This window comes from Vipera berus (genome assembly GCF_964194415.1).
Source record: "Vipera berus genome assembly, chromosome: 7".
NCBI lineage: Eukaryota > Metazoa > Chordata > Lepidosauria > Squamata > Viperidae > Vipera > Vipera berus.
In genome coordinates this window covers 60,754,059-60,772,975 of record NC_138209.1, presented here as the reverse complement: position 1 = coordinate 60,772,975, position 18,917 = coordinate 60,754,059, and the positions used below count along the sequence as shown (strand labels likewise).

At 40.7% G+C, this 18,917-nt stretch overlaps 1 protein-coding gene across 1 annotated transcript in view; it reads right to left on the bottom strand.

Moving 5' to 3' along the window:
* Positions 1–18,917, bottom strand: part of GABRB1 (gamma-aminobutyric acid type A receptor subunit beta1) — a gene marked incomplete at its 5' end in the record, with an annotated part of 166,602 nt that overhangs the window by 93,022 nt on the left and 54,663 nt on the right. The window lies entirely within an intron of this gene.

The window sequence follows — 18,917 nt, the reverse complement described above, 5'->3', positions numbered from 1 at the left end:
TCTCTCTCACTCTTTCTCTCTTTCCTTCTCTCTATTTCACTCTCTCCCCCTCCTCTCTCCCTCCCTCTTTCTTTCTCTCTCCTTCTCTCTCCCTCTCTCGTTCTCTCTCCCTCTATTTCTTTCTCTCTCTTCCTCTTTCTCCCTCTTTCTCTCCCTCTCTATTTCTCTCTCCCTCCCTCCTTCTTTCCCATTGTCCCTTCCTTCCTTCTTTCCTTCCTTTCTTCCTTCCCTCCCTCTTTGTCCCTTCCTCCTTCTCTCCCTCTCTCTCATTATCCCTCCTTTCCTTCCTTCCTTCCTTCCTTCCTTCCTTCCTTCCTTCCTTCCTTCCTTCCTTCCTTCCTTCCTTCCTTCCTTCCTTCCTTCCTTCTCCATTCTTTTACCAAGAAACCTGATGACTACTTAAGTTTAACACTTCTATCATAATCCAAGCAACCACGCCCCTCAAATCACTTTATAGACATAAATTGAGGAAAATAAATACTCGGTATAGCCCAAACTGTCACAAGAAGACGTGCTCCTAATGATAAGAAATATTTTCTGATGAGGGATTTCAGAACCCACCCCAATCCACATCTTAGGAAAGAAGAACTCTTGGAGACAAGATTGTCCAAAGAGAAACTTTTACTAAAACATGGTTGACAGTGGATAATCTAGACAGAATCTGGAAACTGTCTCGCAGGTCGATACTTTTAAAGTATCCCCAAGTAAAACCCCTCCCCTCAGTCCATTTGGTCAGTACCGGATCAGTCAAGTTTCAGGTGTCAAACTCCTCGTGGGAAAGGAGAGCCCCAGTACATTTGCAATATTATTACTTCCTCCACTTCACATTCCCAGAGATACAAACCAGAATTCCCCTCCTCCCTCTTTCTTTGTTCTTCTTAGTTCAAAGAGTTTCTTCCCTGGTCTTTTGTGATGGCCTGCAGGCAGGCTGAATAAACAAACCTTGCATCTAAGGGATAGAGATGGCTCTTAACAACCCTGCCTTCTCTTTCTCTCCTTGGAAATGGCAGAACCCAGTAAGTGGATGAGACTTAGATTTGCATAGATAGGGAGTTAGAAATGAAATATAAATGGATTCTGACAGGGGATTTCTGGTTAAGAAATCAACATGAGCTCATCATTGCTTCCTAACAATAAGGCCACTTAGAAATCCTGAGCCTCCATTACTGGAAGAGGCTCAAGAGGAAAAAGGGCAGCTGAGGGTGCCCTGAACTATCTTGTACTCACCTGCCCATTTACCGGAGCTGCACACCAGGATTGAAAGAACCACAACCTGTAACAGGAGGTGGCAGCCATGATGATGTCACTCGGTAGCTGTTTTTGTCTCTCCCACTATAACCTCCCCTCCTCTCTCTTTCTCTCTCTCACTTGCCCCCATTGTAAAATAACCCTCACCTCTGCGATGGCCCCCGCAGCCTATCAGAGAGCAAGAGCCACGGTGGCACAGCCTCCTGCTCAGTGCGAGAGTTTAATGGCATCACCCAATTACAAGCCACTTGACAAGGGAGTTGACTGAAGTGACAGCGAACCAATGAACGATCAGAGTTGAGGCTCTTGTGAGGTAGCGCCTCTCAACATGCAGCAAAATTGATATACAACAGGGGGCCTTCAAACTTGGCCCTTTCATGACTTGGGGACTTCAACTCCCAGAATTCCTCAGTCAGGCATGCTGGCCCGGGGATCAATTTGGAGGTGCGGGGAGCAGCCAACGGCTGCCCATGGGAGCTTGAAGTGGCCACCTTTGGAAGTACCAACGCTCAAGCCAGGCAGAGTGAGCAATGGGAGAGGAGCGGGCCGATCACCTTACCAGTAACTGGGACTCCACCACACCTTCCCAGTGAGGCCGCGGTTCTCCCAGGTGGTGGGGTGCCTGGGCACAGGGCCAATCAGGAGCCCTGCAAGGGGGCAAGCCCACATGAAGAGAGAGAGAGAGAGAGAGAGAAAGAGAGAGAGAGAGAAGGGAAGCGCAATTGCCTCTCTCTGTCTCTGTCTCTCTCTGCAAATGGGGGAGGACTGGGAGCCATAATTGAAGGCTGAAACGCCTTCAGCTGTAACTGCTTGCACATGTTTGTGCATGTGTGAGTAGGGATCAATGCTGCTTTCCAGGTGATAAGTGGTTCTTCGGGGCTCAGCAGACGCACCGGGATCAGTGCCGCTCTCCAGGTGATTGGATCAGCAATGAGCTCCAGCTGGAGCCTGGCGCTGATCCCAGTGCTTCCGCTGAGCCCTGACAGCCCTGAAGAAGCGCCAATGAGCTGGAAAGCGGCGCTGATCCTGGCATGTCTGCTGAGCCGACAGCCCCGAAGAAGCACCGATCAGCTGGAAAGTGACGCTGATCCTGGCATCACTTTTAAGTTTTCACCAGATTGCACATTTAGACTATAATCTATTTGTAGATTACCAATGATGATGATGATGATGATCTTTTAATAAATGATTTACTGCTTTTTTATTTCTTTGCTCAATAACAGAATAAAACATTATATCTAAGCTTGTGTTTGGTTGTAAAAAAAAGTTTCTACATTACATTGACACTGGATTTTTGATTCATTTTAGACATATAATGTAATGTTTAGGCCAGACATGTCAAACTCACGACATCACGTGACATCATGTGACGTATCAGAGCTTTTTCTCTATTGCCGGCAATGGGGTTGGCGTGGTTTCCTGGTGACATGTCCTGCCCGTGGGCTGGCAGTTTGACATCCCAGGTTTAGGCTATTAATCATTGCACATTAGACTTTACAGTATATTTAATTATTTACATCTTTGTAGAACTGTAAATTTACTTACAGAATTTAGAGGTGCAATGCTTTACATGTTAGCAATATTCAATTTAATTTACTGCTGAAATGTCTGCCATCGTTGGATTTCTGCAATTTTATGTTCTTTTATGTTAGTTTTTAACTGGAATAAAGATTTATTTTGTTGTTTTCTCAATTCATGTGCTTCATGCCTGTCAGACTTCACCTAGTATTAGCTCTGACCAACTCTTGACCTCTTCTGGCTATGAAACATATAAAACTTCTTTTGAATTACTAGCACTAAGGTTTGTTTGTTTTTTGTTTTTTAAAAATCCTCCTTTTTGTTGCATTCATTTTACTCCCTTTCTCTGTCTTAAGAAAAAAAGTTAAGAATCCTATAACAATCTGAGAAATCAACAAGAGCAGCAATATCCATTCCGTATGGCCAAAAAGTCAAGATGGCAACCACAATAGTATGACTGTATCACACATAAAAAACAGTGGTGTCTCAAATTGCACCATTGACCACACTTTGTGGATATCCCTGAAGAGTCATTGTCAAAATCAACACATTTAATTGTCAACATGCTGTTTTGAATATAGATTCACATATTACATTTTTCTTACTATGCAAAGTTTTCATTTTATAGCCAGATCTGATATATCTAACTTGTACTATGAGAAAATGATCTGGAAAAAACAAAGAGCTAATGTGCAAAAGAACTCACATTATCCTAAACGTTAAGGTTGGTAATATTTCCTGAACACATGATCTCTGCCCATCTCTATTTGCTGTTGATCCTAACCATAAAGGAGTTAAAACTGGAAACACCCACAGCCTCTCCTTTTGTGTTTGTGTTAATTAATCACTGCATTGTATTTGGTGGCTCTGTGCCTTTTAATATAGAGTTATAGATACAATAAATTGTTACCTCCTGGCTCTTGGGCTCTTCTTCCTTCCTGCTATTTCTTCACACCTGGTTCTGGAGGTGGCTTTGGAGCTAATTATCTGCTTTTTTGAAAAAAGGAAATGGTTGTACTGAGAAAAGAGGGAATTGTGAAACTAGAAGCAGAGTGGACAGGTTATGAACTGGAGGCTACATTCAGAACACTCTATTATCAGTTGGAAGATGAGCTGGTTGGCTCATCCTCATAGGTCATTGTGAAGTTCTTGTGGTTTGGAAAATATAGACTATGTCTCTTGACTCAGTGGCTATCATGTCCTAGTGCAGAGATTCTTAAAATGGTGATTATTGCCCCCTAAGAGAGTAATTTAGGCATATCCTTGAAATACTGGAGTAATTTGTAATTGCTTGTTTGTAAATCAAGGATCCTGTTTGGAACTGCTGCTGAAATGGTCTTTTGTGGGGGTCTTATAAACCTGGAAAGGCGGGAGCATTATTAGTAAGCAATAGTATGACTGCATGTGTTGGGGGTCTCATAGGCAGGGAAAAATCAGTGATGGGCAATAAGGCCAGTAAGGGAAAGAAGGTATCCTCAGAGACTAACCTTAAGATTCCCCCGGAAAGTGCCTTAGGGCAAATGCTGGCAGGATGGAATGGACCAGTTTATAAACTATACACCTGAGGTAAAAGTAAAAGTATTATGATAAAATATTGTTCTTTTACTTGGCCAGGATGTCCAATTTGGCAAGATGCAGTATATTGGCCCACATTTGGAAGAATGGACTATTATACCAGCAGAAAATTAGTAGAATATGTAATTAAGGAAAAACCAGTCATGAGACTAAAATAGGAAAGCCCGCTGGAATAAAGGCTAGCAGGATGGGATGGACCCGTCTGGGGAAATATACTTGGGATAAGAGTAAAGGTACCATGACTCAATATTCTTATTTTGAGTGGCCAAGAAATCCTATTAAAGGCACTAATGCATTTGGCCAAAATATGGAAGTTTTGAAGATTGGCTACGCCAAGCACTAAACACATATATATTAACAATAGAAGTTATATACCTGTTGGATCCCAGACAGTATATTTATAAGTTAAGGAAAAGAAAAATAGTTCATTTTTCTTAGAAGAGTGTGGAGTAGTGTATATGTGTGTCTGTGCTGTGTTGTGCTGTCTTACTTCAAAGACTTGGGAGAGGGGTAAGACCCTTTAACAATAATAATAATAATAAAAAAGGCCTAATGGAGTCCATTGGCTTGTGAAAAGCTCACTGAAATAATAATAATAGTGGAGAAAGTATGAAAGGAAATAAAATATAAAAGGAAATAAAATGCATGTGAATGTGCTCCATCACTGGAGATTTTTAAGAAGAGACTGGACAGTCACTTGCTTGAAATCGTATAGGTTCTCCTGCTGAAAACCAACTATCCTTTTTTACAACTATACAAGACCAAGCTCTTTAGGAGACCACCTGGACACTGAGCATTTTGGCAAGTGAGTCTGGAATAATTTTGATTCAGCCACATGGAAGTAATTCTTTCTTTCCTCTTGCAAAGCATGACTCAGACCTGCAAATATGCTATAGCTCAGGGTTTCTGCAGTGACCTCAGATTTTCCCAAAATGACAAAACATGACATCTTGATGCAAGCTGCGTCCCTTCAATATTGGGTGTGAAGTTGTGGCACAAGTATTAAAGAAATGGGGTTTGTAGCACAACTTCACAATATGCATGTTCTCATTTGCCATTCTTTGTTCTCTTAAGAGATGCCCAGAAGGAACTTATTAATTGTAAATGAAAATTCTAACAGATCATGTTCTGGCTTTATAAACATTAACCCAAAATATAATATTTTAATGTACTAATATCAGTTTTTTTACCCCAAAAACCTGAATGGAATGGGATAATACAGAGAAAATGTGTTTGCTTTTTGCTCATCTTTAACATTTAAAGATCAAGATTGATGATCACAGAATATATTTTTTCTCTCTCTTTTGCTAGCATTGGTTTATTATTTATAGAAAACTGTTTTTGAATGAGTGTCAAGTATATTGGTAACATTCATCTTATCATGCCAGTTCTGCAATCATACATGTCCATTTCCTCCCCAGCGACTTATTATGGCTTCACAACATCACTGTGCTGCCACCACGTGGCTGTTCTTGGGAAATTACCAATATGCTAATTGGGTCTACCAGTACCTTCCCCCTTTGTGATGTATTTCCTATTCTGCTCAGCATGCTGCACTAGGATCCACCCCTTCTGGGTTGGACTTCCTCCTTCTCCTTGCTCCCTTGTGTTCCATCCTCCATTGTAACATCTGAACACAAGCCATGCGGACAGTAATCCTGTTACTGTCTTTCAACCTTAAAGCACCGACCAGATTTCACCTGACCACACCTTCTCTGCTGTAACCACCTTCTACATGCAAAATAAAGGTATTTCAGATGAACCAGGTGCTTTATGAGTTCACTGTCTGGAAAGGGCCGTTAAATGTGACTAAATTTGCTTAAACAGACCAATAAGTGTCTTAACAAGGAATTATATTCACGATACAATGCGCCTGCAACAGAACAGTCGAAAGACAGTTATTAATTTTACTGCCTGCAATCCATTGTGTATGCATGTTATCTGCAAAAGCTTAAGTGAAATATCAGTGATCAATTTTACTGGCTGCATTGTGTGTGTTGTCTACAAGTAAGAAGTCAAGGATAACAATTATTCTTACTGGCTGCATGTGTTTACCTCAATCAAGTTTAAAATTCAGTTAGAAAATGTGTTTTAATTTCTAAAATCTGCAATTTAAAGTCTGTAACGTTTCTACAATCAAGTTTAAACAGTCAGGAAATGCAATCTGAATTCCTCTCTCTGCATCCTTCATGTGCATGTTGTTTTTGAGCAAGGCAGAGGTAACAAAGGATTTGGAGATAACATTCTGTGAACTCTTGTTTGAAAAGGCTAGTAAACATCTCATTGCCTCTCTGCCAGTTATTGCCTGCAATTTAGAATGACTGTTTGTTTGCAACCTTCAAGTTTGTGAAACCAAAAGAAAGTTTAAAGAAATTTCCTGCCTGCCTTTTCGAATAGTCTCTCTCTAGAAGTTTCAGAGATTTACCCTTTGAAAACAAACTCTTCCTCTCTGACTAAGCCATTAAGTGGCAATGAAGGAACAATAAAGTAATTTGTTGCCTTGGTAACTGGCTCTTCAGCGAAGGAGACCCCCACCCTAGGAATGCAAACCAATGCATGGAGAGAGGCAGATAGCCATTGTTTTAGAGTTGAATTTTGCTCAAACAAAAATTTTGCCAGTTGCAAATGAAATCTATGACTAGCCATGCAAGCATTTCTACAGAGATCATCCTGTGCTATTAGCCATTGTTTTTAAAGTTGAACTCCAACAAAAAAGTTTGCCAGTTAGCAATTTTTCCCCTCTCTTTTGCAATAAAGATTGCTGAGAAACAACAATAGAAGAGCCATTAAGCAATTAGTTGCCTAGTAACAGGCAGCGACTCCTGGTGGCCAAACTGAAACGCTTAAACTGTCTGCAAATTTGAAACGCATATGAAAGCTTGTATACAGAGAGAGACTTTGATTCACACTTATAGCAAGCTATGCAAACATTTTATTTGGATAAGCAAGTGATTTATCGTACTCTAGCTATAAACTAGGAACAAAGAGCAAATTAACCTTTGTCAGACATAGTTTAGCCTACGGTTGGTCCTCTTAATACAGACAAAAAGTCTCTCAAGAGTTCCAGACCGGCTATACGACTAGTGGTCATAAGAAGGAACATTTGCCTCACTTTACGTCCAAATTCGAGCTACAGTCAATAACAGTCTTGCATCCAAACAGCGACCCTAGTGGTCAAGAGGTGAAGTTCGTTGAAGTACTCACCTACACAAGCAGCACCCAGTGGCTGCTCAGCAATTAAAAGGCTTGTCCTCAGGCACGTGTAGAGTACCCCCTAGTGGTCAAAGGGCAAACTTTCCTGAAGTCCCTAACCACGCAGAAGGTGCCCCTAGTGGCCAACAGGTGAACTTCCCTGAAGTCTCTGACCGCACAGAAGGCGCCCCCTGGTGGTCAAAGAGCAAAGTTCACCGAATTTAATCAAAAATATCTAGGAAAATTCTGTATCTGTCCTAGCTATGGCAGAATGTCTCATTGATTTCGAAGAGCCGGTTCAGCCAGACAACCCTGAATTGCATCAAGAAGTTGGAAGACCCAAGCGTACAATAAAACCAACCCAGAAACTCATAGAAATTTATGAGGCAACTAAAGATGAATTTTCCATTAATCTGTCAGAGCTATGGGACAGAACCACACACGCCATAACAATTTTGCTCAGTGTTGATGGTAATCCTGCTGTATTAAGAGACTTTATAGATCGCTTATCTGCAGCTTATGAACGTTACCAGCGGCTGTCTACAAAATACATAGGTTTTTTTGGAAGACTCTAATGTAGACGATTCCTCAACAGAATTAATTAAAATTGAGGATCTGAACCAGCAAAGAGATCTCCTGGTGCAAGCGGCAAAGAATAAGGCAAAAAACCGTATTGCTGACCTGCAAGAGACCAGATCTCATAGGTCCACATCAAGTAGACACACAGTAAACCGTATTGCTGACCTGCAAGACACTAGATCTCATAGGTCCACATCAAGTAGACACACAGTACACCCTGCTAGATCCTCTCGTTCCAGGTCTTCAACGATAAATCGCAAGCTACTAGAGACCCGTGTGCTTGCAGAAGAAAAGGACATGCTTCTTTCCTTAGCCAGAAAGGAAGCTGAAATAAAAATCCTCCAAGCAAAGGAGGAAACCCAGAGAAAAATCCGCCAAGCAGAGGAAGAGGCCCAAATGAAAATTCTGCAAATAGAAAAAGAATGAACAGCTGCTTTAGCAAAGCTGAAGGTCTACAAACCAACAACAAAGAAAAACACTGATGTGGAGTGCTCCATCCCAACAGAAGTAAAGGCTCCGATGGAGTGCACCAGTCAATATGTGTTAAAGCAAAATGTTTGCAATGATGCAGAGCCATCTTCCACACTGCCTACAAAAATCATAGACATCCCAGAACCGCAAGGGCCTGCACTCCTTCAACACCGCAGCACAAGTGCATCTTCCGCACTTCCTACAAAAATCATAGACATCCCAGAACTGCAAGGGCCTGCACTCCTTCAACACCGCAGCACAAGTGCATCTTCTGCACTTCCTACAAAAATCATAGACATCCCAGAACTGCAAGGGCCTGCACTCCTTCAACACCGCAGCACAAGTGCATCTTCCGCACTTCCTACAAAAATCATAGACATCCCAGAACTGCAAGGGCCTGCACTCCTTCAACACTGCAGCACAAGTGCATCTTCTGCACTTCCTACAAAAATCATAGACATCCCAGAACTGCAAGTGCCTGCACTCCTTCAACACTGCAGCACAAGTGCATCTTCTGCACTTCCCACAAACATCATAGAGATCCCAGAACTGCAAGGGCCTACACCTCTTCTTCTAAGCAACACAGGTGCATCAGCTATGCTCCCTCCAAACAGCACAGAAGCTCCGCGCCTGACAGAGCCTACACCTCTTCTTCAAAGCAACACAAGTGCGTCAGCTGTGCTTCTCACAAACAGCACAGAAGTCCCGAGCCTGCAAGAGCCTACACCTCTTCAACCAAACAACACAGGTGCGTCAGCTATGCTCCCTCCAAACAGCACAGAAGCCCCGCGCCTGCCAGGGCCTACACCTCTTCTTCAAAGCAGCACAGATGCATCAACTGTGCTTCCTACAGACAGCACAGAAGCCCCAAGCCTGCCAAGGTCAGCACCTCTTCAACGCCCAGAAACAGGTGCGCCAACACCTCAAATTGCATTACCTCTTGCCAATGACAACGTAACTTCCAGCAATGATCAATGGTTGAATCAACAACCAGCACAAATTTTAGAGATTACACCACAGCTAAATGCTCCTGCAACATCATTCTATCCTGGTGTACCTGATCCTTATTCACCAGAGAACTCTCACACCCAAGAGGTCCCACAAGTTTCTTCAGCATCAAAGAGTGAGATACCAGACCTTCCTGAGTACGCCAAACATGCGACTCATCGAGAGCTCACCGCCAATAGCCTCTCAAAGTTTAATGACCATCCAGAAGACTTCAGATCCTGGAAAACAATCTTCAAAGCTGTTGTTGGTGATCTCAACCTTACCGCCAGAAAGGAACTCGACCTACTCTTTTCCTTTCCCCTATTCTCATACTTTTGCAGGTTTATAAGTCATCACGCCTGGACGAACAATGAACCCAGCTTCGACTTCGCTGAATCCAGTGTGCCTGCTCCATTACCATCACCAAGGTATGATAACACAGCAGCTCAACACAGAGACTCACGTGGAGCTGTGTCTACAAGAAAGATGGACATCTTACTTCCTGTATCATCTCCTCCTCTATGGAGTGATTCAGGTGGTAGCATTTCACCTCCTGCACCATCCTCTCCTGTTTGGAGTGATTCAGGTGGTGGCAACTCACATCCCGTACCACCTCCTTCCAAATGGAGCAATTCAGGTGGTGGGGACGAATACGCTACAGGTGCTGTGCTTCATATGGCCATTTTGCTAAAAATTGAAAAGCCTTTGACAAGTGCACAGAATGCGATAGCGACAAACACGATACAGCTATGCATCCTGATCCACTTCCAGGCAATCCACAGCAACCACCTGTATCCAACCCTGCTTCAAGTTATGGCGGGGAGCAGCATGGCGGGGAGCATCAAAGTCATGCTCCAGTCACCAACGTTTCATCTTCACCCAATCTCCAAGTTAGAGACCTTGTTCTGTTTAAGGACCAACGAGCTCAAGAATCGAAAGGCACTAAAACCTCCATAAGACTATCAAAGAACTTGTCTTGCCTCTAACTCTTGAACACTGAAATCGTTGCTTTCCCTGTTGAATCCTGCCTTCAAGAAGAAAAGTGCCTTCAACCTGATCCAGACTATTGAAGCCTGAAAAGGCAATTGTTATTGTTGCAATATATATGCATGTTCTTTTATATCTTTCAGGTCTTGAACGCAACAAGCAAAACCTCAGCCTGAAATGGCAGTTTTATTATTGCAATATGTATGCATGTTTAATTTTTATATCTCTCAGTTTTATGTCTATTTCTCAGATTTATTACTTATATTTCTTAGGTATTTTTCTGACAACAACAAACCACAAAGGTGTTTGCATTTGCATAATTACCGTTATGGGATTTATATGGTGGTATTATGAAATAACAGACGGGGAGTGTGCTGCCACCACGTGGCTGTTCTTGGGAAATTACCAATATGCTAATTGGGTCTACCAGTACCTTCCCCCTTTGTGATGTATTTCCTATCCTGCTCAGGATGCTGCACTAGGATCCACCCCTTCTGGGTTGGACTTCCTCCTTCTCCTTGCTCCCTTGTGTTCCATTCTCCATTGTAACATCTGAACACAAGCCATGCGGACAGTAATCCTGTTACTGTCTTTCAACCTTAAAGCACCGACCAGATTTCACCTGACCACACCTTCTTTGCTGTAACCACCTTCTACATGCAAAATAAAGGTATTTCAGATGAACCAGGTGCTTTATGAGTTCACTGTCTGGAAAGGGCCGTTAAATGTGACTAAATTTGCTTAAACAGACCAATAAGTGTCTTAACAAGGAATTATATTCACGATACAATGCACCTGCAACAGAACAATCACCTTGTCATCACTGAAGTGATATAAAGCCTGTTTTATTGCTATTGTTTTGGCACAACATTGGTTAGATGTCTCTAGAAGATGTAAATTGTTAGTGAGAAAACAGAGGTTCTACTCTCTTGGAGTTTGGATATTTCTTCAGTGAACGTTTGGAGAAATAAAAATAGACTTCTTTATATGTAAGGTTTTGTTTTTAAGCAAAAACATTGATTTCTACTTCAGTTATTTCAACTGGCTCATAAATAGATTTATTCAGATGTCAGTTTCAAGTTCAGTGAAAAATGTTCAATGGAACAAACTCTTCTATGGGAAGTATTAACTTGTCTGAAAGTTAATTCAAGAATATTTTAGAATAATTTCATTTTTAACATTAGAATGTATACAAGCCTTTATGGTAAGCATTAAAGCATATAGGGAATTCGAAGGGTAATGTATAAATAAATTGTGTAACAACTAATCCTAATGGAGGTGACTGGGAATGAGAATAAAAATATACTATTAACAATGGTTTAAACCAGACATGTCAAACACAAGGCCCGGGGGCCGGATGCGGCCCGCGAAGTGGTTCCATGTGGCCCACGAGGCCATCCTGGAAACAGTGAGGGAACGGCCCCCACTGCCTTGGCCCTGGCCCAGAGACCCTCCTCCTGCCAGAGACCCTCAGATCTGTCCCACTCCTGCCCAGGCCCCCATAGGCACCCTTGATGCGAACGATGTAGAGCTGGCCACGCCCACCCAGTAGGCCATACGCACTCTAGCCATGCCCACCCAGTAGGCCACGCCCTCCCGGCCCCTTGAGGGCAACCTCAACGCTGATGTGGCCCTCAATGAAATTGAGTTTGACACCCCTGGTTTAAACATTTTTGTATCTGCAATTAAAGTGCAATTTTGGCCAGAATGAAATAAATCAACATGGAAAATGAATGGCACTGATGGGAAAAAAAGAGTGAGGCAAAGAAAAAGTAAAGAATGGAAATATTAAAACTAATGAAGGGTAGACTTTGAGGACTTAGTATGCTAATTTTATATCTGAAGTGCATATCACAAACTAGAGAAATTTTGTTTTATAAAAAAGTGCCTTAAAAACTATTTCAAAAGAGAAAGGAATTACTGAAAAACTCACAAGACAGAATATGGCATTGGTGTGCTTCTATTGATGTCATATGGTCAAGATATACAGTACATATGGGTATCATCTTTGTCATTCCACAGCAAGGTTCCTCAACCACAGCAACTTTTAAGATTTATGGCCTTCAACTCTCAGAATTACTCAGCCAGCATACTTGACTGAGGAATTCTGGGAGTTGAAGTCCACACATCTTAAAATTGCTGAGGTTAAAGACCATTGTTCTACAAGATTCTTCTAGCAATTGGCAGCCATTTTAGCTTCCCATGTTTTTGTTGAATCCTGAGAGTAGATATCAGAAACAAATTCTTCCATAATGCTCTTTTAAAATTACTTTTATCTGTAGGATGACCGTTTCTCACTGGGACCAATAAACATTTCTGCTGTGATGTTGGTCTTCTTCCTCTTCAAACCGCAACAAGTTGAAGTTTAAAGCCCCATGTCCTTTCCAGAGTTTCAGTTAACAGAACAAAATAACAGAATTGGAAGGGACCTTGGAGATCTTCTAGTCCAACCCCCTGCACAAGCAGAAGACCCTATACCAGGGGTGTCAAACTGCCAGCCTGCATTGGAAAAAAAGTTGCAATACATTGTGACACATCACATCATGTTGCAAGATTGACATCCCTGCCCTATACCATTCCAGACAAGTGTCTTCTTGAAAGCCTCCAGTGATGGAGAACCCCAACTTCTGAAGGTGAGCCATTCCACTGATTAATTGTTCTTAGTGTTACAAAATTTCTTGTCTAGTCTTCTGGTGCATTGGAAAATAGGTTGACCCCCCTTTTCTTTGTTGCAGCCACTCAAATATTGAAACACTGCTGTCATGTCACCCCTAGTCCTTTTTTCACTAAACTAGACATACCTAATTCCTACAACCATTCTTCATATGTTTTAGCTTCCAGTCCCCTAATCATCTTAGTTGCATTTTTCTACACTCTTTCTAGAGTCTCAATAACTTTTTTATATTATGGTCACCAAAACTGGATGCAGTATTCTATGTGGTATTACTAAGGCTTTATAAACTGGTGCTAATATTTCATGTGATCTTGATTCTATCTGTCAGTTCTGCCACCTTCGGCCTGGCACCTGGCTGGCATCCTGCCATCAAAGGCTAGGAGGAGGGGAGCACAGAGGACAAATAGGCAATAAACATGTATGGGGATGTGATGGGAAATAGGGAGGACGGATGGCAGACCAGGGAAGCATGGAACTAGTTTGTGCCAGTACCCAAAGCCATGTACACTGAGAATGGAATGTGGATTGCCCCAAATATCTCGGTGATTCTCAAAACACCTATGTGGCTCTTCATTGGCTAAAGACGAACTGGTCATGTGGGGAGGGCTGGGATGAGGGAAAACATTTGTAACCTAATTTATATTCCTTGCAAACCCATTTGTACTATTCTGGTGACCCTGAGGGCACTCCAAGTGGTTTCAATGACTCTCAGAAAGAGTGCTAATGACCAGATAAGTGCAAGGAATATAAATCCTTCCATCCTCCACCATTCAGTCAGAACTGAATATACTTCTTGGATGAGAAGTGAAATGTCTTCAAGGAAAAACAAAATCCAGTTGCCTTTTGAAAGGAAAAAAAAGAACGTTTGGGACTTCTGAGAAGAGGGATCCTGAAGATTGCAATTCTCAATTGGACTGATGGGTCTTTCATCTTTTCCTTTCAGTTATTTTTAATTTTTAAGCACATCTTGGTTTTAACTGCACCTTTTAAAAGTTTTTTTTGATGTATACATTAATCAGCTGGTTGAATGCTGACCTATCTTATAACCCTTTGCTGGATTTTAAAATAATTTTTTTTTGTTTTCTTATTGTTTATTTTGGAATTCCAAATTACATTCATTTGTGCTGTAAGGAAGTCAGCAAGAGAATTCACCCCTGGATAGTGAAAGCTATTTGACTTGATTTACACTTATTTTACTACAAGTCTTTGCTTTTATTAGTGTTTTTTTAAATGGTCTTATTTCCTTTCACAGGAAAATACCTTTTTTAATTATTATTTTTTTATTGAAAAGTTTTAAAGTACATTTTATCTTTAACAATCCCCCCCTCCCCCAACCCCTACCTATCCCTCCCTGCCCCTCCCCCCCCGACTTCCCAGAGCTAAGTACAAGGTATAAAAACAAAAAACAATCATAAACATCCATATGCTACCAACAATTAATTCTTAGATCTATCACTCTCTAGCTCATATAAAATAACTACAAGCAATATTAATATTACATATAAAAAGAAAGAAAAAAGAAAAAAGAAAGGAAGACTTATTCAAATGCTAAATGAAACTTTTTAGTCCCATATTTGTTCTGGATATAATCAATCCATTTTTCCACTCCATAATATAACGTTCTTGCGAATGATCTTTCAAATAAGCCAAGATCTTTGCCATTTCCGCCAGGTCAGAAACCTTTAGAGTCCATTCTTCTATAGTCGGCAGTTCCTCCTTCTTCCAATATTGACCTATTAAAAGTCTTGCTGCTGTAATTAAATTCAACATCAACTTAGTGTCCACAACAGTAGCATCTGTAATTATACCCAACAAAAATAATTGCGGACAAAACTTTATCCTTTGCTTGAAGATCTTCTGCATATTCCACCAAATTTTTATCCAAAAAGCCTTAACCTTTTTGCAGGTCCACCATATGTGAAAATACGTTGCATCTTCGCCACCACACCTCCAGCATTTTGGCTGATAATTCGGATACATACTTGCAAGCTTTTTAGGATCTAAATGCCATCTATAAAACATTTTATAAAAGTTCTCTCTTAGGTTTTGAGCTTGTGTAAATTTTACGTTCCTCACCCAGATCTTTTCCCACGTGTCCATTGTAATAACTTCTTGAATATTCTGGGCCCATTTTATCATACAGTCTTTAACAAGTTCTGTTTCTGAGTCAATATCTATCTACCTTTTTTAATTATTTTTTATTTTGGGAAATTTTATCTCAACTTTTTTGTTTGGTCATTTTGTTATGGTACATTTGCTTGTCCTTGAGAAAGGAATTGTTTACTCTTTTGTCATATTTGGACTACATTAAAATTCAAATAACAGCAAATGAAGGACTTTGAATGCTATACATTATATATTCTTTACAATTTCTACAAAAAGAGATAAAGCGCTTTGGGAAGCCTTTGAAAAAATGTTTTTTAACTTACAAGTGCTATTTGAAAACTTCAATAAAAAGATTGAATCAATCCCAGGATGATACCCAGATGCAGATGGCAGATTGGTCTGAGAATTGCAGGCTTGGTAGAGAAGGCTGAATACAAGAAACTCAGAGATGATGGACTAGATTTTCTTGGAAAGATGGATGGACTTTGGAGAATGGTTTTATTATATTTAACCAGAAAACAATTGACAAGAAATGCTGTGTTTTTCTTTACAGGGAGACTTTCTGAACAACAGGCCTCACAGAGAAATTTACAATAGAGGCTTATGACTCTGTCGGGGAATGAAATACAATTGTTGGGAGAGATTCTAAACAAATTTTTAAGGAAAAGTTTTATTATTAAGATTCAAATGAGGATACTTGATCCCAAACAGGTCAGATAATGACTACAATGATTTGTGATAGATAAGAAGACATTGTTAGCTTTATATGAATTGAATAGGACAGGGCACGACAGGACAGGGCAGAGCAGAATACAATAGAATAGAATAGAGCTGGAAGGGACCTTGGAGGTCTTCTAGTCCAGCCCCCCACTCAAGCAGGAGAACCTATACCTTCTCAGACAAGTGACTGTCCACTCTTCTTAAAAACCTCCAGTGATGGAGCCACCCATGATTTCTGAAGGCAAGCTGTTCCACTGGTTAATTGTCCTCACTGTTAGGAATTTTCTCCTTAATTCCAGGTTGCTTCTCTCTTTGATCAGTTTCCAACCATTGTTTCTTGTCCTGTCCTCTGGTGCTTTGGAGAATAATTTGAAACCCTCTTCTTTGTGGCAGCCTCTCAAATACTGGAATACTGCTATCATGTCACCCGTTTCTTCTTTTCTTTAGACTAGCCAAACCCAGGTCCTGCAGACGTTCTTCATATGTTTTAGTCTCCAGGCCTTGGTCTCAATATCTTTTTTGTAGTATGGTGACCTAAATTGGTTGCAGTATTCCAGGTGTGGTCTCAGTAGGGTTTTATAAAGTGGTACTACTACTTCATGTAATCTTGATTCTATGCCTCTGTTTATGCAACCTAGGATTGTATTAGTTTTTTCGGCTGCTGCTGCACATTGCTGGCTCATAGTCAAGTGATTGTCCACTAGGACTCAAAGGTCCTTCTCACAGATACTGTTTTTGAGCCAGGTCTCACCTAATCTGTACTTATATCTTTGATTTTTTCCTGCGTAAATGAAAAACTCTGCTTTTTCCCACATTAAAACTCACTGATAAATAGGGCCCATTGTTCCAGTTTGTCAAGATCTTTTTGAATCCTGAGTTTGTCTTCTGGGGTGTTGGCTATTCCTGCCAGTTTAGTGTTATCTGTAAATTTGATGAGTTCCCCTTCTAGTCCCTCATCTAAGTCATTGATAAAGATATTGAAGAGTACTATGCCTAAGACAGAGCCTTGTGGTACCCCACTGCTTACTTCTCTCCATGTGGATGTAGTACCATTGAGGACTACTCATTGAGTATGGTTTATCAGCCAGATACAAATCCATCTGGTGGTGATGTTGTCTATTCCACCTTTTTCTAGCTTACAAAGGAGTAGATTGTAGTCTACTTTGTCAAATGCCTTACTGAAATCTAAGTTTACTACATCAACAGTATTTTGCTGGTCTACTAATTTGGCCACTTTATCAAAGAATGAAATAAGATAGTTTGGCATGATCTGTTTTTAACAAACCCGTGCTGGCTACCCATTGCTGTTTGTTTGTTTGTTTGTTTCTAATTGTTTGCACATCTGTTTTTTGATTATCTTTTCCTGGATCTTCCCAGGTATTGATGTTACTGTTTGGTCTGTAGTTTCCTGGGTCTGTTTTTTCCCCTTTCTTGAAGATAGGAACCATATCAGCCCCTTTCCAATCCTCAAGTACTTCTCCGGTGCTACAGGATTTTTGAAAGATGTGGTGCAATGGTTCTGTGATAACATCTGCCAGCTCCTTCAGAACTCTGGGATGTAATCTGTTGGGTCCCAGTGATTTATATTCATCAAGGTTGGATAGGTGTTCTCTTACCATTTTCTTGCTTATTTTAATTTTTGTTTATAGTTTGCATTTTGCAGTGTTTTTTTGGTATGTTGTGCTATAATTTCTTTTTGTGTGAAGACTTATGCAAAGAATGAATTAAGCAGCTCTGCCTTTTCCCTATTGCTTGTTACTGTCTTGCTATCCTCTCTCTTTAGTGGACCTACAGTTTCCTTGACTTTTTTCTTTTTATTAATGTTGAAAAAACTGGCTTTTTAAATTATCCTTGATTTTTGTTACAAGTCTTTGTTCATTTTGAGCCTTTGCTTCCCTAGCTTTGTTTTTTCACATTCTGGCTATCTAATGATAATCAGCCTTAGTTATGGGTCCCTCTTTCCATTTTTTGTACTTGTGCTTTTTGTCTTTCAGCTTGTCTGAGAGATCTTTGTGCAGCCATCTTTTTCAGTGGTATTGTGCTGGACTGGGCTTTTATGATAGCATTTTTCAGAGTTCCCCATGCTTCTTCAGTTGTTTTCCCCTTTAGGATTTCCATCCATGGAATCTTTCCTAGGTTTTCTCTGAGTTTGTTAAAATCAGATCTTTTGAAGTTTAAGACTCTGGTTGGAATATTTTCTATTGCTTGTGTTTGCATTATATTGAATTCCAGTATGATGTGGTCACTTTCCCCCAAGTTTCCAGCAACTTCAACTCCCTCTATTTCTTCTCTATTAATAAGAATTAGCTCCAGTATAGCTTTACTTCTAGTTCCCTCTTCTACCTTTTGGATGGCAGACTTGTCGGCTAGGTTGGTTAGGAATCTGTTTGATCTCCTGCTCGCTGCAGAGTTTGTCTCCCAGCTGATATCTGGGCAATTGAAGTCTCCCATTACTGCTATGGTATGCTTCCTATATACATTTGTTAACTGCTTGGCAATGAGTCCATTTATTTCTTCTGATTGGTTGGGTGGCCTGTAGTATACCCCTATGGCAATGTCACTTTCCCCCCCTTTTATATTGACCCATATAGATTCTTTGATCATGTGCATTTCTGTAGATATGTAGTTTTCTCTTACATATGGTGCAACTCCCCCTCCTCTTTTTGTAGTTCTGTTCCTTTTGAAAAATTTGTATCCATCCATCAGTCCATTCCAGTCACAGGTTTTATCCCACCAGATTTCTGTAATGCCAACTGTCATACCTTCCCTTGTGTACTTTGGTTCTAGTTCACCCTATTTGTTCCCCCAACAAATGTTATATAAACATTTAAGACTTTTATTTCTGTCCGTGGATATGTTT